At 38.4% G+C, this 27,778-nt stretch overlaps 1 long non-coding RNA gene across 4 annotated transcripts; it reads right to left on the reverse strand.

The window, feature by feature from the left end:
- Nucleotides 1-877: 877 nt before the first annotated feature.
- LOC101733130 lies at nucleotides 878-27,771 on the reverse strand. 4 transcript variants are annotated; one of them, XR_004220273.1, is made up of 6 exons: nucleotides 27,710-27,771; nucleotides 24,177-24,253; nucleotides 22,978-23,099; nucleotides 8,456-8,554; nucleotides 6,503-6,623; nucleotides 878-2,189 (listed from the first exon to the last, which is right to left on the reverse strand). It is a non-coding gene; the product is annotated as an uncharacterized LOC101733130 (long non-coding RNA). The 4 variants fall into 4 exon arrangements; XR_004220280.1 differs by lacking the exon at nucleotides 27,710-27,771 and having other exon boundaries at nucleotides 6,503-6,609; nucleotides 22,978-23,035; nucleotides 24,177-25,883; XR_004220278.1 differs by lacking the exon at nucleotides 27,710-27,771 and having other exon boundaries at nucleotides 6,507-6,623; nucleotides 22,978-23,035; nucleotides 24,177-25,883.
- Nucleotides 27,772-27,778: the final 7 nt, after the last annotated feature.

The raw sequence follows: 27,778 nt of genomic DNA on the forward strand, positions 1-27,778 counted from the left end.
ATTCCCCCCTATACACAAATAATTCTTTTCTACATTGCCAGGGGCAACCTCTTCATCAACATAATTCCATTATCAACAAATCTGCATGCCTACACAGATTTATTTTGATTTTCCCCTTAATAAAGCAATTTATTTCTATCCTGTGGGATAGAATAAAAACATAATTTTAGACAAAAGTGCCACATTATATTATTATATGTATTACCAGATTTTAGGGAATCTGCCGATTACAAAAACACCTACCCTGGTATTCAAAAATCAAAAAAAATATCAGCTCCTATCCCAAAAAACAGCCTCTTTCACGTGAATGTTATGCCCTTATAGTCAGACCATATAACTTCATCACAGAAAGGAGAGAATTTGAGGCCCACGAGGAATATGCAGTAAGATATCGGCTGAGTGAAAGGGGTCTTTGTTTCTGGGTGTATGTATAAGACTGGAGCGACAGATCAGGCGGGATACCCAGGGATATCGACTCCCTGATGGATTCATTACGTTCCCACAAACTTGCAATTTCAGGCTTGTTTGATTAAGTCCTGGTTGCTGTGACAACAGAATGAGGCCTTCTGGCTAGTGTGACCTGTGACCCCACTGAAAGCCAAGGAGGGACATGATCCTATGTATTTGGCCCACCTATTGCAAGGCTCCTAGCCTTGGGCTACGGAAAAGCACTCAGAGGTGAAGGGCTACTCAGATTGTATTTGGTTTAAACATTTTCTTTAGGAAACAACCACACATCCTATTTCCGTGTGTGCCTACAGTGACCTTTATCTTGGCTCTCTTTTAGATAGATAGATAGATAGATAGATAGATGATAGATAGATGATAGATAATGCTGCTTCAGAGCAAAATAAATAATAAAAAAAGAAGACAAAAGCAGGATTCACATTTTTTAATTAGAAAAGGGTTTATGAAACACAGTGTTGTGAATTAGGATAATGTGAGATTGCTGGAGATTCCTAAAACGTTTACTTCTCCTTTGTACTGCATGAAAAGAAATCATTACTGCCCAATCTCCTTTGTCTATTTTCCTACCAGACAGTTATTTTATATTTCGGTCTGTATATTAGTAATAACAAAATGTAAAGTACAATAGGAATCAGGAACAACAAATAAATTCATAAAAATGTAATAAGCATTTGGCTTTTATTTCAGATTTATTTCAATAGTTGCAAAATAATAAAATAACCTCTGAAACCCTCCTTTATTTGTACTGTGGAAACATGAAAATAACCTAAATAACTAAGATTATACCAAATATCTCTGCAGACAACTAAACAAATGGCTAAGTATGCAACATTGTACATAGATAGCATTCCTGTAGGATGAAAGGGTCAAATCTGACTTGGGACTGGCAGGTGTGCCTCTCATAAATCAGTGGTGGTAAGGTGCTTCTGTACCAGTGCCAAGAGGGCACATTCTGAAATCACTTGCTGCAAGATCATTGGGAAAGGACAAAGAACTGCCAAACAATGGCCACAGAGTGATAGTTTCTCACACACAGCGAGATAAATATATAAGAGAATATTATATTTTTTTCACAATATTATTATTATAATATTTTTGCATACCCTTCTAGATACTAAGTGAGGTGGCAGTCAGAATGAGTTAGTGAGTGACCAGTTTGGCATCCCTGCATTCCACAAAAGACATAAGATAAAATGCCTCCCTCACTAGAGATCCTGGGAATAGTATTATTATTAACATGTATTTATAAAGCACAAACATATTCCGCAGCGCTGTACAATAAGTGGGTTTATACATTAGACATACAGAATTACATCCAAACAATAAATGATACAAGAGGTGAAGAGGACCCTGCCCAAAAGAGCTTACAATCTATAATAGTAGTCTAATGCATATGCAAGATCAATACAACACTCCTAAACATGCTTAGATGAGGATGATGGGAATGGTAGTTTACAACAGCTGAAGATCTATAAGTTTGACAGTTTGCTGGACAATAAAGGCAGTACTAATAAATATTAATGACTGCTGAGAGAAAACAACAACTGCTCTTTTAAAGCGAGGCAAAAAAAAAAAAAACGGACCAAAAAAGTGTTTCCTATTTATCTTGATATAGAATCTGAAATATTCTTCATATCACGAGTGGCGGTTCCGCCAGCTGTGCGAAAGGATCTGTGTGTCAGTCCAGTTCTTTTCTGCGTGTCAGCCCAGTTCTCAGAGCCCTTAAAGAAACACAAAGCAGTTAGCATCCCATACACAAGAAGCCAGATCTTATTTCCAGGCTGTGGAGGAAGAGGAAGCGTTGGTGTGGATTTTATTGAGCTGGTCTCACAGAGAGCTGTAAAGGATGGGAGCAGGAAGCCTGCAGGATACAGTCATCCTTTTTTTATGCACAAAGCTGGGATCAGATGTCAAACCACACACTGCAATCTGTTACAGGGAATAGCAGGAGGGCAGTAGGGAGGGGCGCTTAGTTCCCAGGAGACTGCCTTACAGAATGCCAGAAATGTGTTGCCAGGAATCTACCCTAGAAAAGGCTGCATGGTCCCTTGTACTGTTTAGAAACACAAAGCAGTGGTAGTGATGCCATGTAAATAATGAATCAGTTTTTGTATTTTTTTTAAAACAATTGCAATATTTCCAATGTATCATTCATGTAAAAATATCACACACAACTCTAGTTTAGCTATGAATGTGAGCCTGAAGAAGAGGTTGTGTGACCTTAAAGCTTGCAGTGCCAGCTATGTTGCATGACTATTAAAAGTATCACTTCTACTACCTCTTTTTTCTCCAACTACAAGGTTGTTTCTGCATCTATCCTTTAACCCAGTAGTGCCAATCCTCCAGCCTTAGATGTTGCTGGACTACAACTCCCAGCATCCTCCTTACAGCCTTTGGCTGCACAAGATCTGGAGGGCTGTAGGTGGATTAGCCCTATCCTATTCAGTTATTCACATTCCTTTTTCTGTGTTGTGCATCTAGTGGCCCATGGGTGTCGCAAACAGCCCCCAAAGCCCCTTTTGCCACAAGTTCCATCCAAGCCCCTCTATCTAGCCATGTCACCTCATGTAAACATTGGTCTATGCACACTGCAGAGTTTTATTCTGGGGTGAAAGATGTTATTCTTTGTTTAAACTTGGTCCCCTTAGGCTCTATATGTTATGTATTGAAAAAATAAAAAATATAGCTACTTTTTGTTTTTCTGCCGTTAATTCCATCTTCTAGGGTTGTTTTTATTATTCAAAACAACTTTCATTTAGTGTTAAGATTACTTTACGGTGTAATTTTATTTCTGCAGCTTTCATTTTTTTGTTTTGTAAAAAAAAAACAAGCTCCTTATCATTTTCACTTAAAAGCCAACAATGCCCTAAAATGGACACACGCAACTTTTTCACATTTTTCTTTATACAATGTGGTTAGTATCTGCCATTTATTTTAAGCCAACGCATACTTATTAATGTAGTAACAGATTTTGCACTCTGACACAAGGTGGAACATGCAGAAAAAAACCCGACAAGTTTGGAAAATGGCACTGCTAAGCTTGGTCGAGATATCCCTAAATTTGGGGCTTACAGTATTATTATCACATCTCAATGTAATCTGAAATTCTTTAAAACAGATGGCATCTATGGACTTCTTTAGGTCAGATCCTGAAGAAGTGCATGGCAGGAGAATACATATAATAGACAATAATAGAATTTACTGTATGTAAATTAGCAATACTTACATTTGAAAATGTGGGACATAATGAGCAAATTTCAATATTTCTTTTTCTAGATTTTAAGATATTAGCAAATTTTACACAGAAGGTATAATGAAACTGAAACAATAGCGCCATCTACCGGTAATATATTAACAATGTAAAATTTGCGAATACTGTAAAATCTAAAAGAAAATGTAAATTGTAAAAGAACTTAGAAGAACATTTTGAGCAATTTTACTTTTATTTGTTATGAGGGTTTTACATTTTCATTTAAAGGTTGTGTAAAGGCCAATCCTTAATGTTCGCCTACAAGTTGAACAAGCAAATACTGTAAGCAGGGCAACACATGGCCACTTTTGTGTGGTTTCATATATTTAGGCTGCCAGCGGTGGCTTCTTTTCATGTCTCTAGCTGCAGATGCACTGGTACCAACTGGTACATACCAACTAGTATTCATGATACTTGATCTGCTCACAATAGGCCAGTTTTATCTGATTCACACTTCACCAACAAATGTGTTTGGAAAGCCCATTAGTTTTTCTCACCTTGGATCTTTTGTCTGCCTTCAAAATTCATGGGATGGCTGGCAGGTCAGATATCCACTGCTCTTGCTTTTTTTTGTTATTTACCTACAGCATTGTACTAAAAAGTAGAATATTCCTTAATAAATACCTGGGATTAGACACTAGGCAGAGGAAATGGATGCACTGGGAAACCCTGCAGATGAAAGAAATCCTCTGCAACTCCCCCAACTAAAAGCAGAACTGAGTTTCACAAGCTGGCAATGGCATGCATGCAAAAGGCAAAACTGTACCTAATTAAGGCCCGCAGTTCTTTTAACCCACAAGTCCTCTAACTCACAGAAACAAATCACAGTGATGTTTTAAAAATCTATGCCTTTTTCTTTGCAAATGTGACTGGAGGGCTAGAAGAAGTATTAAGGTGACTGAGTGATGCTTTAGAATAAATGAAATACCTGTGCCTAACAGGAAAAGTGACGCAGGCTCTGTGGCAGCCTCTCATTTTGTGGTATCAGCCCTTCTTGACGGTTTGCTGCATAGTCACTTAGCAGGGTTACAGGGGCATACCAATGATTTTTGGCTAACAATGTTTCATCTTTTTAATGTCAATGAACTTATACAACCATAACATTCACATAAATATAATGAAACATAAGGCTGGCTTCTTATTAATTAAATTGGATGCAATTTCACCACACATGGATGTGCACATTTCATCAATGTGATTCTGATCCTTTCTCCTGACTGGATTGCAAAAGAAGTGTGGGAAATTGGGATGCTTGAATTGTTTAAATCTTAAAAGATGGGTGTTAAAATATACCCAATTAATCAATATGAGTTTAGTAAATATGGCTTGTGTTGAATATACTTTAAAAAAATGCATTTTTTGTTATTTCTTAAGCTAAACAGGGCAAATATAGAAACTGAAGCTACTCCATGTTTGGTTCTTGCAAGGCAGATAATTTTAGGTTCACAGATAATTCCTTTACATATTTTACTCCTGCTAACAAAATATTCACATGAAAGGGTGATGGGATGGGGCTGTATAAAAGTAATTTTATATGGTATGCTGTTTTGGGCAGGGGCCTCGTTACCATGTATCAGTTATAGTTTTTTTTATGTAATCTGTATGTTGAGTGTTTTTGCCTATTCCAGCACAAGCCCTATTCTTTGCACTTATGATGCACAAGAGGTAAGTAGCCTATGAAAGCAGAGGGAAGCTGGGCCCTGGTGCACATGAACCCCTATAAAAACGTAGCTACACATTCGAGTTCCACATTTGTTTAAGGTATGCTGCCACTGTGTCTTTTTGTGTAACAGGAACATGTTGCAAGAATACCAGAAGATTGTTTAGCAACAATATAACAATTTACAATATCAACACTTTGTTACTGCACATATTTATTTGTATTTATTGCAGAGCTTGTCCTGCTGGTTTCACTATACTATGCAATAACAGTATAAGCTTCTAGTCAGTCAGAGCAGTGCACACTCACCTACACATAGGCAGTGCACAAGAATACTGACTGCAGCACTAAAGCTGTGGTTCACCTTTAAAGTAACTTTTAGTATGTTATTGAATGGCCAATTCTAAGCAACTAGTCAATTGGTCTTCATTATTTATTTATTTTTTTATAATTTTTTGAATTATTCACCTTCTTTGTCTAACTCTTTGCAGCATTCAAATGGGGATCACTGACCCCAGCACCCTCTGTGAGGGTACAATTATATTGTTAGTTTTGCTTTTAATAACATTTTTTCTATTCAGATCCTCTCCTATTCATATTCCAGTCTCTAATTCAAACCACTGCCTGGCTCCTAAGGTAATTTATATCCTAGCAATCAGATAGTTGCTAAAACTCCAAACTGGAATGCTACTGAACAAACAGTGAAATAACTAAAAATGGACAAATAATAAAAAATGAAGACCAACCGCAAATTGTCTCAAAATATCACTCTCTACATCATAATAAAAGTTAAAGGTGAACAGCCAGCCTCTTTAAAGCCATTGCCATCTGTATCATTGATTCTGCTCATTCACACATATAAAATATGCATTTAGCCCCCAGTCAGTCAGCACTTAGCTTTGTAATATGTCGGTAAATAGGTCTGCTATGACTTTCCAGACCAGGTCGCCTGGTCATATCTTCCCTTTGTGATGATCTGTATATTTTGCCATGCCCTAATCTACCCACATATATCCCACCCAAAATCCCTTCAGGTTCATATTATCTAATTACCTGGAAATTCCACATTACAACATAAATCTCTAAATATTTTGTTGTTAAGGTTTAATAGAAATATGCAATACCCACTGAGTGAAGAGAAATCTCCTTCAAATCCGGGGTGGATTCCTTCTGGTCAGTGTGCCTCAGATAAACTGCGAGATCCCTCTGGCTCATGATGCTTCGAAGCCCTCTGGTGGTACAATACTGGGTAGTGTAAATTCTCTAGTGTCAGACACAATCTCTGACAGAGTACACGGCATGTAATTATTTTTTAGGTGTTATAAAAGATACAATTGATAATTACTTCTAAAACGTAAGCATCTCAGATTTCAATGAACAAATTGTTAAAGTAGCAGAGTAGCAAAGTTAGAACAATCAGCCCTCCAGATGCATTAACTTTAAAGCACTTACTTGAAAACTTACAGGACAAAAACTATATCCTAAGTAGCTGTATTGAAAAAAAAGGAACCAGGCTAGCAATCCAGCTGAAAATAACCCCTGCATATATGCAGAATAGTTCCCAAACCTTTCGATTTTTTTTTTTTGTATGTAATTGGATGTATGTAATTGGGCTGTAGCTCGAAAAATCCTGAATTCAGTTCCTGAATGACTCCCATATCATCTCCTTTTGACCATAGTTGGGAAGTCTGTAGTGGTGGCGAGGCTTGGAACAAAATATAGTTTGTAAGGCCAGAATAGTTGTTTATGGGTAACCTGTAAATAAGTGCTTGGAGAAGTACTTTAAGGAAACAACACCAAAAAAATAAACATGTTTTAAAGTAATTATAATATAACATATTGTTGCCCTGCACTGGTAAAATGTGTGTTTGCTTCAAAAAGACTAATATAGTCAATATAAATAAGCTGCTGTGTAGCCATGGGGGCAGCCATTCAATCTTAAAAAGACACAGGTTGCACAGCAGATTGCGGATGAGCTCTGTATAATACAATGGTGTTTTACAAAGCTTATCTGTTACCTGTTATGTAACCTGTGCTTTTTACCCCTATTTCAGTTTGAATAGCAACACCCATGGCTACACAGTAATATATTTATATACACTATAGTAGTATCTGAAGCAAAGACAAAACTTTGACCAATGCAGGGCAACAGTACATTATATTTTAATTACTTTGATACATTTTTGCTTTTTGGTGTTACTGTTCCTTTAACAAAATCAGAAGGATTTCAGCCTGGGCAGAAAGATGTCTGGTTGTTATTACCTTGCACTGCTATACCTGATATCCCTCTGTCCCTTAGAAGACACATTATTTCACCATTAGAGTAAGTTGGTGAATTTGAAGCTAGTTATTGAACCTTCCCACAGTGCTAAAGTGTAATCACAGTGTATCAGTACTATAATAAAAAAAACAATAACTAGTTTAAACTAGATGATCAATGTAAAGCCATAGGGGTGTTCAACAGAACAAGGCAGGGTGAATATGAATATGCACCCCAAAAACGAAAAAAGCCACGGATACATACATAAATGGCAGCCCCATGCCTTAACTGAAAAGGTAATTGTAAGCAACTTACCAATATACATAAAATTTTTAATGATTTTAAAGGTATTTGTAAATGTAATGGCAACAGAAGGTAGTTTTTTCTAAATTTTTGGCAGTACTGTTTCTGACTCCAACCAAAGTATCCAAAGCCAGCTCTCCTACAGACAAATAAGGCTAACCATAATCATAACCAACTATCACACATCACATGAGTATACCCCAGTCATTCTTACAGGGCATCACAAAACCGGTGCTGCAACAGTGCAATGTATAGACCAAATTCCCCTGTAGAACAATGCATAGTTCCCCTTGAATCCCTCAACACTACATTACACAGCACATCTGTATAACCCAGTCATTTTTACAGTGCATCACATATATTTTGTGCTGCAACAATACAATGCATTTCCCAAATTTTCCTGCAGAACAATTTGAAACCCTGTGTTCCCACAATATTCTTTACATTAAACATGATCCAGTAACACAGCAGTATGTTACATACCCCAGGCCCTTACAGACCACTGTATACTCACCAGGGCTTTTGCAATTCTCTGCATAGCACACCAGTATTCTTGAGGGAGCACAAATACAACTGATTTCACACCTTAACACAACTTGTGTGGTCAGGAACACTATAAAAAAAAATGCATGTATTATTTTCTGGGCCCACCGGTAATTTCACTGCAGGGTCCCCCACTGCTGCTGCAGCCTCACCCCTGTCACCAACCCACTTCCGAGGATCCCACTGTGAACTCACTGCTAAGGCCCCCCCACCCCATTGCCTACCTGGTTTCTGTTGCAAACCCACAGCTGAGGCCCCTCAACCCTATTGTGAACCTGTGGGTCCCCCATATATGTACCTTCCTCCCCCTCACTTGCATACCTTCCACCTCTGTACAGAGTACCTCTGGCTGTTAATGGAAAACTTTCTGCAGACCTTGCACTGCGGCCCACCAGGATTTCTTCCTTTCTGCTTTGGTGGCCTAGTCCAACGTTCAATGCAGGGTCTTACATTCTGAATCTGAGGTGCGAGCAATGCAGGGCCCAATTAATCTAAATACGGATACCTTTTAAAACAAAAGGTAAACAGTCACATCAGCCAGACTTTAATGCAGGTGTTGCACAAGGTAGACCCACAGGCCACCAGTTGGACAACACGGCCTTAGGGCTATATCAGATGGGGCATTTTGATTGATACTATTTGCAGTGGTGATGAATACCCTGTTCACCCCTGGTGACTGTCTATGGTATCATACAGCAGCCCCTCGGTCATTTGCCAGAATCCACAGTCTTGGCCTGCTACCATTGAGTCCTGGAGTTTCTTTTATGCTTCATTCCTTGGCCTCACAGACATCCAGTTCACATATGTGTCTTTCTCTCTAAAGGGCACTCTGGGCCTCTCATTGAGCCACGGATCCAAGATTATGCCATTAAACTCCTCACCCCAGTCTTCTCTCTTACTGTTTCTTGCCAGGGTAACTTATTAAGTGCATCTGCTATGCTAAATAGTGTAGGAGAGTTGTAGAGACAGTTTTGGGGTCCCTTATACCCCCTTTTTCCTTTTAGCCACCTGCAGCCCACACAGTGTTATTACACTACAGAGCAACAGTTAACAACAAATGATGGACCTCTGGGGTGTGAAAAAAATCTTTGTAGGGAGTATAATGCCTGATCCATGATTGTGCCTTGGTGGATTTGTGACAGTACATTCTGTCCTACAACCCTTAGCAGCCAGAGCATTCAATAGAAATTGCTCCTTCTGTGGTTACTCCCATGTGGTAAGGACAAGCACTGGATATCGCTACATCCCAGGCAGCACTGTGTGCTAATATAACTCAACCAGGCAAGAGAATTTTTTTAAAAGGTTCAAGGGAATGTGCCCTCAGCTATTTGATGCACAGAATTGACAGATATTTTGCTTTCATTAACACATAGCTGAACGCTATTCTACCATAACACATTTCCCCCATGTGTCATCTGGAATGTACTTTGTAGAGAAAAAGTTGTGGCCTATGGTTCAATTCAAGAAGGTATTCAGTGGCAACAGTGACTAAAATGCCATGAGCCCAGGTGTAAAATGTAATAATATGAGCACTTAATCTTTGAATGCCGTTACATGGGTGTCGCAGCAGTGAGTTTTTTTTGTTCATAACTGTGTCTTTGGTGTATGTATGGATGCTTGTTAAACCTGCTTTTCTTGGCATGCAAACAACCACTGGCTTGACTGTATTCCTTTACAGTAAGCCCATGTATGAGTTACCTTTAATGGACTATTTGCCAACCTCCCTAAAAAATACCTGTTACATTGCTTCTAACCTTTGGTCAATGGGTGTACTTCCTACCCAGAGACATTTTTGCAAGGAGAGCATTTAACCCTTTCACTACCAGCTGTTTTGGACAAAGCGGAACATTTTGCATTGTTTGACTTTAGGGGCCTTTCCTCAGAGGTAATTCCAATTCTGTAACAAGATATAGGCTTCTAAATGTCTAAAAAATGAATAAATAAAAAAAAAATAAAAAAATTTCCAAAATATAAACACATACACCAGAAACAAAAATTATTTTATGCATGAAAATACAACTGATTTGGAAAGTCCCATGTCTCCTGAATGTGCCAATACCAAATATATATAGTTTTATGGAGATTTCTCACTTGTATAGGTCAAAAACTCCCTGCAGTACACTACCAAATTTCCAAAGCACTGCTCCAGAAAGCTGCATACTTTAGATTTCAAGGCCAAAAATTCCACTAACAGAAATTCCCAGAAAATTATACATTTTTAGAAAGAACAGATTCTGGGGAATACAGAATAGGTAGAACTGTCTGTCTACTCCAAACTACCAAGTTGCAATGCTTTCCTAAAGTTATTGGTTTTTATCAAAATTTGCGAATTTTTAAAAAAATTGCTTTAAAGCTTCCAGTCTATAGTATCTTATCTCCTACAGGTCATTTACCTAAGTATGTGGCATATGGGGGCCCCAATGTAAACATAACCCCATTTGATCTATCATTTCTGTCACTTCAGCTTTTGCAAAATCAACACATTTCCATCATTATATGTGGGATAACACTAGTAAAAAGTATATTCACCCCAGAAAGTCATATATTTTTGGAAAGTACACATTCCCCCGAATTTAAAATGGGTACCCAAGTCTTTCTAGTCCAAAGTACCAAGCCGCAAAGCTTTCCTAAAGTTGGCAATTTTGATGAAATTTCCAAAAATCCCCTCAAAGCTTCCACTTTGCAGCATCTTATCTCCCACATAGCATTAGGTACCAAGCTAAAACACCCTAAATATGAACCCCAGAGGTCTACTGAACAGTTTGATGCCCACTGTACACAGTTTTATCAAAGCATATGACACTTAGAGACCCCCCAAATATACCTTGTGCACACTAATTTTATGGCTTACCTTAACATAAATTCATAAACACATGGCAGTTTTATGCAGAAATCCCCTAAAAACCATATATTTTTGAAAAGTACACATTCTGACAAATTCAACATGGGTACAGAAGACTTTCTGCACCAAAGTACCAATCTGGAAAGCTTTCCTAAAGTTAATGGTTTTTATGACTTTACTGAAAAAGGCATAAAATTGTTGCAATTTGCCATATTTATCTTACAACATTTCTTACGTATAATGACACATCACCATAAATATTAATAGCAGTGGTCTACTGAACAGTTTGATGCCCAATATGCAAAGATTTACCAAAGTATGTGGTGTACAGACACACCTAAATGAAAATAGTGCATAGGAATTTTCTCAGCTGCCAACTTAATCTCTGCAAAAAAAGCACAATGACCGTGTATTATGTGCCTTAAGACCCCCTAACTGTACAGAGACCCCCAGAAAACCATATATTTTTGGAAAGTACACATTCTGACAAATCCAACATGGGTAAAGAGTCCTTTCTACATCAAAGTACCAATCTGCAAAGCTTTCCTAAAGTTAGTGGTTTTTATGACATTTCAGAAAATCGCAAAAAAATGTTGCAGTTTGCCGTATTTAGCTCACACAATTTCTTGCATACAAAGGCAAGTCACCCCAAATAGCAACACCTAAGGTCTACTGAACAGTTTGATGCCCAATATGCATAGATATACCAAAGTCTGTGTTTTGTACTGACCCCAAAATGAAAATAGCGCATATGGATTTCTCGCCTGCCAACTCAGCTTTTGCACACAGAGCCCCCTCTCAGCGTATTATGTGCCATAACACCCCCTAACTATACAGAGACCCCCAGAAAACCATATATTTTTGGAAAGTACACATTCTGATGAATTCAAAATAGGTAAAGTCATTTTTCTACACCAAAGTTACACATGGCAAAGCTATGCTAAAACCAGATCAGGAACACTAATCCAGGGATAAAAATGCAATAAAACCACAAAAATTGTGCAAATTAGTGAAACGACAAAATAAGTCACACAACAGTGTAATTGGTGGTCAGAATATCTAAGCCAATAGTTACGCTGTCAAAATAAACAGTTTTTAGGGAAAAGAAACTAAAAAGCAAAGTGGTAAAAAATAAATAAAGTGTTTGTGTATACGTTTGTACATGTGTAAAAGTTGTGTGACAGTGTGTAAATGAGTGTATATAAGTGTATATAGGTGTAGATAAGTGTGCAAAATGAAAAAAAAAACTGCAAAATTGTGTGCAAATGTATGTAAGTGTATGTAAATGCAAAAGAAAACAGCCTTACCTGTCCTGAAGCTTGCCTGGTCCTGGAGCAGGAAGTCCCCCTAGGCAGTGGGCCGACATGACAGCCCCCCGGCTCGTTGCCCAGGGGGCTGTCATCGCTAAACCTTATCTGCCAAACAACGTACGGCACACATCGTTGGCAGATAAAGCCTTTTACTGCAACGACGTATGCCCTAGGCAGCTAAAGGGTTAAACCACATACAACTCATCGGGCAGGCCTGGTCTGGGACTCAAAATAGGCTGTGGAACTTCAAGTACAGAGAGGTCCAACCAACCCAATAAACAGTGACTGTCTATGGCATCTTACAGCAGCCCCTCTGCCAGAATCCACACGATTGCCATCCCGGGCCTGACATCAGGGGACTTTTAGAACGATGATCTCCCAATAAGTCAGAGCAATATCTGTCACACCTAAGCTAAGAGTAGCAGAGTAATTTGTATACTCCCTTCACACCAGCTAACATATATTACTGAATAACTTACTTTAAAGGACAAGGAAAGGCTAAGTCACTTGGGGTGCCAAAATGTTAGGCACCCCCAAGTGACTTTAATCGCTTACCTTGTACCCCGGGCTGGTGCTCCTGTTAGGAGAAAACAGCACCAGCTCAGGGTACCTGTATCGAGCGCTTCCTCCTTCCTGCGACTATACGATAGGCGCATGCGCAGTAGAGTGAAAAGCCGACTTCTCTGCTAAAGTTCCACTATTCACTCTACTGCGCATGCACGCGCTCACGAACCAGGAAGAGGGAAGCGCTACAGGTACCCCGGACTGGTGCTGTTCTCTCCCAACAGGGGCACCAGCCCAGGGTAAAAGGTAGGCGATTTAAGTCATTTGGGGGTCCCTAACATTTTGGCACCCCCAAGTGACTTTGCCTTTCCATGTCCTTTAACATACAGCATTTTATTATTATTAACATTTATGTATAAGCGCCAACATATTCCGCAGAGCTGTACAATAAGTGGGTTACATACATTGGAAATACAGAGTAACATATAAAGCAATCAATTACCAATACAAGAGGTGAAGAGAGCACTGCTCAAAAGAGCTTACAATCTACACTTACTTGACTCCAAGCATGAAACCTGTCTATACATTGATGTAATTCATATACTGTATATGCCTACACATTCATGAATTCTTTTAGTGCCTAACCTTTCTTTATTTGTGCAGTCTACTCTGACCTTGGCCTGATGCTCTTACTTCACATCTTGCTGCTTGTCCTGACTCTAAATCCAAAGTCCTTGACAGAATGTTATCTTTACATTGTAGACTATGCTTATTTGACTAAACGCTTATTCTGAACATGGACCTGTTAAATATGCAGACAGTATTTGCCTCATAGCGTTACATTAACAAATAGTATACTAGTACAATGCAGTAATGGGCTTAAAGGGGAAGTTAACTTATAAGTTATTATTTTATATATGTTTTCATATTGATTGGCTTTCCTATTCCACTTCTTTATTAACGGAAACTAAAAAAAAATGCTGTCTGGTTGTCAGGGCCGTTCAGATTGATTAAGAGTTACTAATTAACCATTGAAACCCCAAGACTAAAAGCTGCAGAACCAAACAGCAATGTTAATGATTCAAAAGCCACAAAAAAATGAATGAGGAACTGCAATTTGTCATGAAGTTTAATGGGCTGATTATTTTAACATTATATGCTAAAGCAGTGTGCAGTACTTTAAGTTTGTTGTATTCCAGCCAAGCCATCACAAAGCATGATGTAGTTTTCTGTACATTTTTTAGCTTGTGGATTGATTTACCAAACGGCCCCCAGCACAGAAGTAGTTACATTGATGACCACAGTAGAACTACTGATCTACAAATGTATTTTCTGACTTTATTCATATCATAATGTTACAACACTTATGTGTTTGCTTCCATTAGGACAAGAACTCTATGCAGCCAGGAAATACTTGGGACACTTGTGCGCTGTTACATTTAATAAAGAAATATTAAAACTAGACTATTCAATGAGTGGGTGCCATTTATTCTGCAGGATTAGTAAAGCATCTGCATACCACATATAGAAAACCAAGTATCCTTTTGTTTCACTTTATTATTTTAGTTCAAATCAGCTTATTTACTTAGATAGAACATCTTTGCTCCATCTCCCTGGCAATGGTTTAATATGTTGATCTGGAGTTACCTGGCAGCACTGCTCAGTGAGCTGTCCAACTCCTGAAGTCAGTATCCAGTTAGGCAGCCCTACTGTGTATTTCTAAACCACCCAATGATGCTTCTTTCATTTAACAACAAAACCCGATCTCTTCCTGCTTTCTAGACCAAAAGTGACTAATTTGCTATACATTACTGCTTCCCTTCTTAAACCCTTTTACTCATCTTCTCATGTGATTATAAGCCAAACAGAAATGAGGATGTTGCTGTATAATGCTCTTTCCTATTGGTCTGTAAGGAAGTGAGTATCCACAACGATAAGTGTGTTAAACAGTTTATAATGTTATATGTGAAAAATTAATTACAAAAAAGAGCGAAGAATTTTTGCAGAACACTAACTACTATTAATAATAAAACAGTAATACTTTACTGGGACAGTTAGAAAAGTGCAGGACAACAATCTTTTTACATTAGTCCAGAACATTAAGTATTAAAAATGAAGTAACAAAGAAACCTTATGGTGAGTTCCTTCTACATGACAATGAGATCCTTATAGTGAATATACATTTAAAGAAGCAGCCTTTAGCCTATTTAAAGAAAAAAAAATGTATTTTGTGCGAACATTTTCAATACTGTATGCTCAGGTCATAATAAATGCAAAGTTACACAAGTTTTTACACAAGATGCTTTGTGCACACCACAATTTATTGTGTGCGCCAGCCTCAAAATTTGTGTGCGTGCGTGAGTACACAGCTTAGAGGGAAAAATTGTCTGTTATAAAACTCCGGTCTGCACACTCAGTTTACAATCTCATTTATTAAAGTTGCTGTAGACGTTCAGGTATCAAACAAAAAACAAAAAATTGTATATATTTGCCCCAGGTACCTTACTACCCTCCAGTGTATCATCAAGGTTAAGTTAACCTACAGGGTGACCCTTTATCCCTGCCCCAAATTTCTTCTCTATAATCAACTCCAAAGACTTAATGGATGTATTTTTGCCATATACTCAAACCAAGTAGCAAATCTAAAGACATAACATATTTCTCATTGTCTGTTGAGAGGATAAATGTTTGAACATATTTTGACCATGTTGAAAAGGTTAAAACTTGGTACGCTCTGTTGAGAATGGCTTCCAGTCAAGCCATATGGAAAGCATATTTTGATATTGACAAATTTAAGTGATGGAGGTGTATTTGATATCCAGCAACGCAATATAAGTTTCCTACAAACTGGCAAGATTATTGTGGAATGCCCTGCCAGGCAATGTGATGGCAGATTCTATAAAATGCCATTAAGTGGTTTGAACAGTATAAAGAGAAAGAAAGAATAGCTGCACCTTCCACACTGAAGTGTAATCTCAAGTAAATATTAACAATATTCTACAAAAGAGATGTGTAAATAGGGATAAAATCCTGCAAGTAACGTGCAAATGAAGTGTACAAATATACAACACACAAATTAGGAAACACCCAAGCAGGTGTTCCCTCCTAGACTTCAATTACATGCACAGTTACTTAATTAGATTATTAGGTCAATTAGTTAACAAAGGGTGTTAGAAATATCAGAGTTAAAATGTAACCTTTATTTAATTTAGCTAAAACCCCAAAAAATGATGCTCATGGAAAAAAGAAAATCCCAATTAAAAATAGCAAGGGGTGAAAAGCGATCCAAATGTTACTCACAGAGCATCAATTGCTCACCACTGACTTATTGAGGCTGACACAAAACAAAACAATGTTGCAAGTTTCTCAGACATATAAAATGTATCTAATTCCCCCCAATTCAAGCTCCAACTGAGCAGTAACAGGGAAAATGCCTCGGAGAACTTGCAACAAATGTAACAACTCTTAACTCATATAGAAAGACACCAGACACCATATCGTATGCTACTGCTATTAATAAAGTACAACGGGGCTAGAGTGCTTCTGATTCAGTGCTCCGACTTACAAAGTGTACTTAACATTCTCCTCCTTAGATCAAGGATGTTTCCACACCCCCACTACGTATTTTAATCGCCCCACCATAAATTATAGCATTAGGTCTCGTAATGACACCCCAGCCTCCCTTATCAATATCACATTCCAGCCCCGCACCTAAAACTGCACATCATTCGCGCACCCATACCATCCCACCCCCTTACAAAAAGAGCCCCTGCATCAACAGCCCGACCTCCCCCCTGATCAATATGCCCAACCATTAAGTGGTTTGGATGGTTTTTTGAATAAGCCCACTATTGCCTACAGTGATCTACAGTTAATTTAGTATAGGAATTGGTATATATAGTTTATATATGTGTTTGTGTATAGATAGGTCTGCATACGTATGTGTATATATGTGCACTGGGGTTCATTTGTTGGGGTTGAACTTGAGGGTCTTTTTTAGTCTTACTTAACTTTAGTATACATGCAAACTGTTGTCTGCCTTGGGAATTTCTATGACATTACAATTCTAGTGTGACTTGAATGTCATTACTATAGTTAATTCTACAAGTAAATTAAACCTTATATGAAAACTTTTCTATTAATGGACAGAGGAAAAGGTAAATGTCTGCCCTGGAAGCCAAACATTTAGACAATTAAATTATGCAAATCAAACTACCCTACTTTTTCCCTTAGGTCTGTCGAGAAGAAAGCAGTACACAATTATTGACAACATTTAATGTAAATGACTTGAGTTAAATATTGGTAAAGGCTTGACATGTAGAGTTTTTTTTCAGTGTAAAATAAGAAATATGCATTAAGTTATTTTTGTTAAAATAGTAAAATAGAATTATTTTGGTTTTAGACTTGCTATTATACAATCAACTAGCTGAAGTAGTGAAACTAAACTTTGTTCTGTATAAACAACCTCCTCCCTTCATTATGTGTTGTGACTGTTTTGGCTTACAAATAATGGAGTCCATTACGCAGGAGGATAATCTATGCACTGGTTATCAAATTATCTCCCAAGTACCAAACATGAACTCTCTTACATTTCTCTGTTTGAAATGACAAAATGATAGATTTTTTTGTGAATATAACAATAGGCAAAAAGTCTGTTCATTTATTGAACTCATGTTGAACGAGGCTGTATACTACAACTCTAACAGTGTAAAACAAGACAGTAGGACAAAAATATTTAAGTAAAATCACATTTTATTTTCTGTTTGTACAAGTACAATCAAAACAAATAGGCAGTCTAATAAGTACCCCTCTATATTAACAAACCCAACTGCAGCCTTTAAGCTTTTGAGCAGTTCATAATATATAGAGCTTCTCAGTAATCTGTATTTGTTTTGATTGTGCTTATATGAACCACCATATGACTATTTTTAATTAGAATTTGCTTTGTTTATTGCAACAATTTATAAATAATAGGCAAAAAGCATGCACAAGCCAAGCCCTACACACACACACACACACCAATGTAAAAGCAAAACGCCAAATCATTTGCACAAGCACAGGGCTACTTCAGTCTGATGCTCCTCTGTGCCTGTGACTTCATATTTTAACTAGACATACAGTGACTATATATTAGGATCTGGTAAATTCTCCTCCAAACCAGCTGATTGGCAATTTACAATTTGGCCACAAAAGCAGATGTGCAAATTGTACGGATCCAGTTAATCATTCTCTGTCCAGGTCCATAAAGTCAAGTCAGAACTGGCATTTCAAGTATATTTAAGTAAAAACTGTCCTACACAGGTCATATAATCATGACTGTCTATAGTTGTTGCGACAGCCCCTCCAGAATTTCACAATGCATGTTATGATGTGGCTCATAAGCCACCCTGATTTTCTGTTTCAGCAGAACAGTTTTGGTGCAATCAGACCACAGACTGGGGCTGATTTACTAATTCATGAATTTGAATGGGAAAAATTCGGATTGGAAACGAACATTTTTCGTTTTTTTCGTCGCTGTTACGACTTGCGCGAAAAGTCGCAACTTTTTCGTAGCCGTTACGATTTGCTCGTACATTGTCGCGACTTTTTCGTATTGATCGCTCGTAACCGGCGGGCAAAACTTTCAGACTTTGCATGATTTTGGAAGCCTCCCATAGGACTCAATGGCACTCTGCAGCTCCAACCTGGCCCAAGGAAAGTCTCCCATAGGGCTCAATGGCACTCTGCAGCTCCAACCTGGCCCAAGGAAAGTCTCCCATAGGACTCAATGGCACTCTGCAGCTCCAACCTGGCCCAAGGAAAGTCTCCCATAGGGCTCAATGGCACTCTGCAGCTCCAACCTGGCCCAAGAAAAGTCACGATACTGAAGCTTGAATGAATCCGAAACTTTCGTACTCGGCGAAGGCTACGAAAAAGTCGCGACAATTTGCGCAAGTCGTAACGCTACGAAAAAGTTGCGACATTTTGCGAAACAGTCGTAATGGCTACGAAAAAGTTGCAACAATTTACGTAAAAATCGCAAAATACCGATCATTACGAAAAAAACGCATTCGGACGCCTTCGGACCAGTCGTGGATTAGTAAATCAGCCCCTAAGTATTCAGAACACTTGTTTAAAGACACTGTACATAAGCAGACTATTGTACTAATCAGTAGAAATGTAGAGGTTTGTATGATAAGAACTGCTGTATTAGCCAGTTCTAATGTTAAATAAGTTCCCAGATTTTATGGGTGTTTTTTTGCAACGTGATGGAATTGTAGACTGTTGAAAGAACTTCAAGCACACCGGACAATGGAGTCTGCTCCGTTGTCCAGTGTGCTTGAAGTTCCTTCAACAGTTTATGATTTTTCCCTTTCAGCTACGGGTTCGGGGCCTTGAGCACCCGGACCACCTCTGGACTCTGGTGAGCTATTCGAACTTTATTTGGATTTGTTGACTTCTCTTAAATGGTTTGGGATATATTTTGGAGACAGGCTTGGGGTTTATACACCTGAGCCTCCACGAGTTACTGGTATGCCTTGTATTACCATCCCAATATAAACCTTACAATTTATTTATTATATCATTTGGAGTTTATTTTGTTATAAGGCACATTTTTTTGTGATGGAATTGTAGAACCATTGACACTACTGTTGACCATTACACTGCCTTAGGTCTTAAGCTGGCCTTAAATGCACCAATATTATAATTTTATACGATATCTGGTGCATGTATCTTAAAAGCTTCGGATATTGGCCGTCTCAACGATTGGGCGGGTTAAAAGATTTTGATCGGGCGCCTGAGCAAAATCTGTATTTAGGGATGAATCGTCAAATGGAGGTTGAATTCCTATTGTTTCTACCTCCATATCGGACAATTCATCCCTGAATGTCAATAGAGGGAACGAACAACCTTTCCTGTGACCAATGGTCACAACGAAGATCGTAATTGGTATGTGTATGGCCACCTTTAGTCTGAATTGGCTAAATTGACCATCTGCCATTGGCTCTGTGAAGGGGCAGCAGGTCAATAGGAACTTCCTGACCACCACTGTTTTCTGCTTAAACTGACACTAAGTAAACTACTCTTCCAAATATTAATGTACAGTGCATGGTGTAAAATGTGAAAAAAACTTAAATAGAAAATAAAACCATAAACAGTAAAGAATAAAGCTACTTGCTTAATACACTAAATAGTAATAGGATAATCAATATCACAATGGAATAATGTTGCAAATTCACATATCAGTCAGTGTACTCAATCAAAGTAAAACACAGAAGGTTACATATTCCGCTACCATCCAGGATAAAATTCAAATTAATGACACTCACATTATCTCTAGATACCAACCAACCTGCTTGTTACGCTCTTTTACTGACCAACTTCTCTCTCATTACCTCCTCACACACTTGCATTCAAGACTTTGCAAGGGCTGCCCTCTTCACCTCTTGTATCGGTTACTGGTTGCTTTATATGTTACTCTGTATGTCCAATGTATGAATTTATATTCTACATATTGATCACTTACTCCTTGAAACCACCCTATACATGGAAGCATGATTTTGGCTGGGGCACATTCTAGCCAAAAATAAATGTTACTTTATTAAGCGCCCATAGTAAGAAGGATCCTTCCTGCCTCCACGACATATACATACATACATACATACATACATCTCAAAATCTACTTCATAGTACTAAACTTGGCTAAACAGTTTTTAATGAAATTTCTCAAAATAGTTTTAAAGCTTAAACTTTACAGAACCTTATGCCCTTTAGGCTAAATGTCACACGGAGAGATTAGTTGCTGTGATTTTTAAATAGCGAGTTCCAGCGACCAGTCGCTCGTTTTGTCTCTACATAGAAATTTATATATATCGACAGTATCTAAACCGATGATATTACTTCAAATCCCTTATCGATCTGAATCGATATGATATCCTTTTTCAAACTTTTTACAAAAAAAGCATTGTCATTCATAACTATTGGAATCGCTGAAAGTAAAACCCACTGAGCAGGAAGTTGCTGCAATTTCCCCATAGGACTGAATGTAATTTCCATTTGTTGGGTTCTGAAGATCTCCCCTGAGTCTTTTGAGCAAGAATTTAAGATACCATGCTGTAGAGTCACTGTGGAACAAGAGTGAGCTATTTATCTCCCTGCCGCTTTAAAATACTGTACAATGAAATCATCCACATTTTTATGCTTCACACTACTTGTAGTTCTATACTACTACACCACTCAATCACATGCACTGAGAATGATGAGCAACACTGTCACATGTGGCACTAGCCTAAAAGATTATATCTGCCCTGTGCTGTGAAAAATCTAGTGCAAGATGGACACACACACACACAAAAAAAGGCCCCTCCAATATCAGTCCAAACACATATTATTTATTGTCAATTTTTAACTCTTGCCCTTTCCCAAATTATTACTTTTGGATAATTTCAACAATTGTCCTCTCCTAAAAATCCCTCTTAAAATCATAGCACAAAAAATGTGACTTCTTGTCAACTAGGGAGCAGAGTGGTGACATATTGGGAGCAGAGGCTCTGGTACCTGGTAGTATCCCAACTACACACAAGTACGAGATCAGACCAAAGTGCCATTCTTCTTCTTTACTCCCTACATGGTTGAGTACCGTGTCACTGCTCTCGAATACTCAGGCGCCGCAGCCTCATCCCGCGAGACTTTGCTGAGAAACACTGGGTGAGCAGGCCGACTGGAGCCTAGTTGTGTCTAGTTCCAAGTTGAAAATGGAAGAGCACCTTTACAGATTAGGAAATAGATTTTTTTAATGTAGATAGTCTAGTTTCTATTACCACTACCACTAGAATTTAGCCTATCTGTTCAGATATATATAGTTCCTAGTTGGTAATGGAACAGTGTACATACAGTGTATTTACATATAAGAAAATAGACATTTTAAAATAGACTATATTCTAGTTGGAAAAGGAATAGTATTAGAAACTAGACAATGTAGTACATGTAGGGTAGATCCTACTTGTTTTCAATACTCATTTTCAATGAGGAATTTCAATCATAGTTGTAAAACAGGCTGTCATACTTGCAGTTCCCTTAAGTGACTGGGATTTACCTGTTTGTGGACCTTACCTCAGACTCAGAGGCAGATTTACTAAAACTCAAATTTTTATTTTCTTTAAATCACAAACTCACTTCCACTGAAACAAGTTGCAGAAAAGTCCCAAAAATTGAAACTTTTTAAACTTGTTGCATGATAACCGCAATTTTTTCATATTGTCACACAAAAGCCAGCATTAAAAAACCCGAAAACCTCTAAAAATATGAAGTAAAGAAAGATCTTCCAATTGTAAAAGGGACATCTGCCATTAACTTCTACATGATCGACAGGTTTTAGTTGGAGTAATTTTGGATGTGGAATTGCTGCAGTTTTTTTAAATTTGGGATTTATAAAATTTGGAATTGCTGGAAATTTTTGAAAAGTCATCACTTTTTTCCCCACTAAAAATTTAAATTTTAGCACAAAAAATAAAATAAATGATTTAAAGGACAATGAAAGTCAAAAAACAAATTCAGCTTAATAAAAAGGCCATTATGAAAGGAGATTAGGAGACGTCATTGTTTTGTAATCCAGAAAGTGAATAAATAATATAAAAAACATGTTCGCAACCAACGCTTTTTTTAACTTCTGATACTGCTTTTCAGGAGGGGGCATCCAACTAACATTTGGGCAAGCTCTTTCAAAGTAAGCTTGTCCTTTTCATTCTTTTGGTGAAAGAAAGACAGTATACAGACACCTTTGTAAATATTTAATTAAAAACAAATACAAAGAAGAAAATTATATTTTAAATTACATTTTTTAAATGAACAACTCACTGTAATGTAAAAACCTTGTCCTCAGCTCAGCATTGTTTCCTTCAGTCTCCATTCACTCCTGTTTCAGTAGAAGTATAGGGGACACATTAGCATGTTGTCAGGGTACAATCCCCAGTTTGAATCTAACCATAGAATAACAATAGGTGAAAAAAATCCAAAATAGCTTTTTTATAACCAAATTAAAATATATACCTGTCTTTGTTTTTTATATAAAAGCAGCTTATTAGTGTGAAACATGTGAAAACTTTGTTTAAGTAAATTTGCATTATTTTGCTAGTTTATTCTTTATGAATGTCTATTTGCATTTTGAGTGAATATAAAGGTTTACATCTTTATTTAGAGCGGAAGTTAAGGTTCCCTGCACATTTTTAATTTTTTTAAAAATAAGCATCCCCCAGCCCTTTCCCCAACGTGTTACTGACACGGTCAAATCAGTAGAGTCAGTTATTGCAAGACTCAAAGATATTTTAACAATATACAGTATAGCACAGGAACTAGTTTCTGACCATGTACACTTTGCCAGTAATGAAACAGGATTTACTCAGGCTATCCCCAGTCTAATGACATGGCTGTATGGGTAATACAAAGTGCTAAAAAGACTTTTGTTAAACTGGGCTTAATCCGCACTTAGAACTGTGGAGTTTGAGGAACACACAGCTGGGTAACTAAGAGAATGGTGAAGTTAGTTGGGCATAAGAAAGCACTGAATGGTTCATCTATGAACATAGGTGCCAAATTGCACAAGTGCAGTTGGCAATCCAACCAATCAGCAAATACCTTTGAACAGCCTACTGAAATTTAGAAAACAAAAGCAAAGACAAAAGACATTGATTTCACACAATAAATGGTAAAATGCTTCAATTTCCAAACAGGAGAGAGGTTTATGCAATAGCTGCCTTCGTATAAAATCATTAAGGGCTCTGGCACACGGGGAGACTAGTCGCCCGTGACAAATCTCCCTTGTCACGGGCGACTAATCTCCCCGAAATGCCATCCCACTGGCGAGAATGTAAATCGCCGGTGGGATGGCATACGCGGCGCCACGACTCCCCCAAAATCGCGGAAGTTGCCTCTCAAGGCAACTTCCACGATTTCGGGGGGAAATCGCGGCGCCGCGTATGCTATCCCACCGGCAATTTACATTCTCGCCGGTGGGATGGCATTTCGGGGAGATAAGTCCCCGTTATATTGTTTATTACCTGAAGCCAGGTTTCCAGCAGCATTGTTTCAGTTTGAGGCAGAAGAGAAGGTTTATTTGCAGGATTCCTCATGCTGACTGTGAGATGTGAAAAAAAGAGGATACATTAGCCATGCACAAATGCCATTTAATCAATTAATTTAGAGTGCAAACATGATTAGCTGTTAAATCATATAAGACACAAATGGATTTTGTATAGCACATGTTTTTGGGGATGTGCACAGGTAATTTACCAATATTCTGTTTATAGCGCTCTAAAAACAAACCTGCGTTCCACCAGCTGCTTCCTATTAGGGCTCTTACACACAGGCAACACTTCGTATGTTCCCTTGTGGTGGAGCCTTGATGCATTCCACTGCAGATGAATGTAGGAAGAAATGCGATGTGGTTGCACTCACTCTGCCGCAGGGAAGCATGAAACCCAAGTGGAACACATCAAGTTCAACCTGCACTCTGAGGCAGAGCGAGTGCAACCTCATTGATAAAAACAGTCTGTGTGGTTTATTGTGGTGGAACCCATGAAAGGTCAACTGCAAGAAACTGCATAATAAAACGCCTGTGTGTAGGAGGCCCAAGCGGAGATTCCAACTATCCATGTAGATCTAGTAATGCTGCAGATGGAGCAATCAAACTGATCTAGGGGATGATGGTGTGTGACATTCCTAAGGCATTTGGGCCATGCAGTGAATTTTGGTGTTCAGACACTTTTCCTATGCAAAAAGGACTAGTAATGGCTTGGGATAGTAGTGCAGGGTGTGATGTACTGAATGGCACATTGACCAAAAGGGGAAATAAATAAGCAAAAGAGCATACAATGGCAAAGAAGAGAAAAAAAGTGGTATGAGAATTAAAGGCTTATGACAATGACAGGGAATAGAAACTCAAAACCTCACACCAGGGAGACATGGAGCAAAGAGGGAAGAAGTACAGGATGCTAAGGTGTTTACACCCTCTGCATGCTTGAAGGGCAACCATATAAAGTAAATCATGGCTGCCCAATCTTTAGATCTTCAGGTACCACTACTTTATCTGGGGAAGGGAAGCCACTGGATGAGCTCCTTTTTTAAAATGACAGGTAAGTCCCTGAGATCCTCCCTTATATAGTTTGGATGCACTGAATTCCCTTTTCTGGGATTCCGTTAAATCTGTCCTAGTTTGAGCCCTAATTTGCATCCCCAAATTGGCATAAGGAAGGGACTTGTAAAAATGTAAATTTCCTAAATTATGTGACCCAAAGTCACGTGATTTTTAGGGTCAGAATTGTACTTGTCCTAAACATTATTCTTGCATGTCCCTTGGGTTATGTAATCAAATCATAAACCATCCAATTTCACCAAGGAACCGATATTCAAATGAAAAGTTCCTCGGGCATTATTAGCTATCTTCTTCCCCAGTAGAAGACCGCACCTCTAAAGCAGCCATATGAGAGGTTTCCATAGCTCAGTACTGGGAAATCACATGGCTTCCCAAGGACCTGATATGGGTATACACCTTGATGCATGTCCGCATGTACATGGCTTCCACAAATACTTCTGGATACGTATGCAAGTGTTAGACTATATATTGAATTAATCTATTTTAGAATATGCAAGTGTATATGACTGCTGCATATGCACCTAAACAAATGGATACAGACTATGAGCTACATATGCATTTAGACATAGGGCATATCAATGCATATAGTGTGTATGGTATGAAAGCATTTGGATGCTTGTGCAAATGTATATGGATTGTTTGTGTCATTTTGTAAACATTCTGTGGGCTCTCATTTTAGGGGCATTTACTGGGGGGGGGTTAAGTTAAGTTGGAAAACTATATCTTTTTTTATTTCCACTTCTGGGATAAGATTTAGAGCTCTAAATACAAATTTTTTTTTTACATGATATAGGGATTTATACCAGAAACATTTTTTTTAATTTTATGGACAAAAATTCAACCGATTCAGAAAGCCTCGTTTCAAACATGCCAATACCTGATATGTATAGTTCTATGGAGATTTCGGACTTCTATAGATCAAAAACTCCCAGCAGTAAATTACCAAATTTTCAAAGCATTACAGCAGGATACGGCATACTTTAGATTCTAAAGCTAAAAATCCTGGAACATTAGGTTTACCCCAGGAAACCATATATTTTTGAAAAGTACACTTTCTGCCAAATTGCCTCAAAGCTTCCACTTTCAAGCATCAGATCTCCCACATAACATCAGCATGTGTACCCACAATGAAACACATACCTTGGAGACACACACTGACCCAACCTTTTCCCCCATTCCTGACATATAGAAGGTCTACCCATTGCCCTAACCTGAACTCCAAAGACACACACACATACCTAGGGGTGACATGCTGCCTCACTTTCCCACAGTCAGGTATACAACATATACAACTAGGGACACAAACACTGCAAGGCATACAATACCTAAGAAACATAAATAATGCCTTACTCCCACACCTCCAAACATCCATAACTATAGACCTCACCTGCTGCCACAACCCATTCAGATTTGATAGATGGGTCTAGTTTCCCCAACACACTGCTCTAGAGTCAAATACCCCCCTACAGACATACAGACAAACCTAGCACAGCTCTCCTAATCTGCCCACACACTGTACCCCCACATTGGGACATCTAAATACTTATGCCCCCCCAGTAGGACTAACCCAATCTCCTCTCAAAATTCTGGTTAAAAAAAAAAAAAAAAAAAAGCACAACAGAAATTCTAAGCACACAAAATCCTACCCCCCCACAAAAAAACATCCCCCCAAATTATCTAACACACCAAAAACATCAGCACACTCCAAAATTCTTCCCTATAGCTCAAATTTTTGCCGCACGTCAACCCAATCCAACCAAAAATTCAACAACCACCCTTCAAAAAAAAAAAAAAGTACGCACCCCAGAACTTATCAGCACATTTACCCAAACAGAAAAATACAAGCACTCCACGTATAAGCAGGCTCCAATAACCCCCTAATATTAAGGGCACACACCTTACAGCAGGGATCCCCAACCTTTCTTACTTGTGAGCCACAGTCAAATGTAAAAGACTTGAGGAGCAACACAAGCACCATAAAAGTTCATGGAGGTGCCAAATAAGGGCTGTGATTGGCTATTAGGGGCCTCTATGCACACTATCAGCTTACAGGGGCTTTATTTGGTAGGAAATCTTGTTTTATTCAACCTAAACTTGCCCTCAAGTCAGGAATTCAAAAATAACTCCCTGGTTTGGGGGCACTGAGACCAACATCCAAGGGGTTGGGGAGCAACATGTTGCCCCTGAGCCACTGGTTGGGGATCACTGCCTTATAGAGACCAGCAAGGGCGTAAAAGATCCACAGCTTTCACTAAACAGCAAGTGTCCCAGTATTCAGGCAAGAACTGAATAAACTCCTACATTTACTCCTGTCCTAAGAAAAAAAATTATGCTATACTGCGCAACCCAATACTCTCTCAGTAAAGCACTGTGACACTGCCTTTACCGAGCCGTTTCTCTCCAAGGCATCCCAGAGTAACCACTGAGGGCCGCACTCACCTATAAACTTGTTTATACGGCCATTTGAAGAAGGCGCCGAATGTACGTATTGGAGACGTCACCGCGTCT

Source organism: Xenopus tropicalis, chromosome 1 (assembly GCF_000004195.4).
Source record: "Xenopus tropicalis strain Nigerian chromosome 1, UCB_Xtro_10.0, whole genome shotgun sequence".
NCBI classification, from domain to species: domain Eukaryota; kingdom Metazoa; phylum Chordata; class Amphibia; order Anura; family Pipidae; genus Xenopus; species Xenopus tropicalis.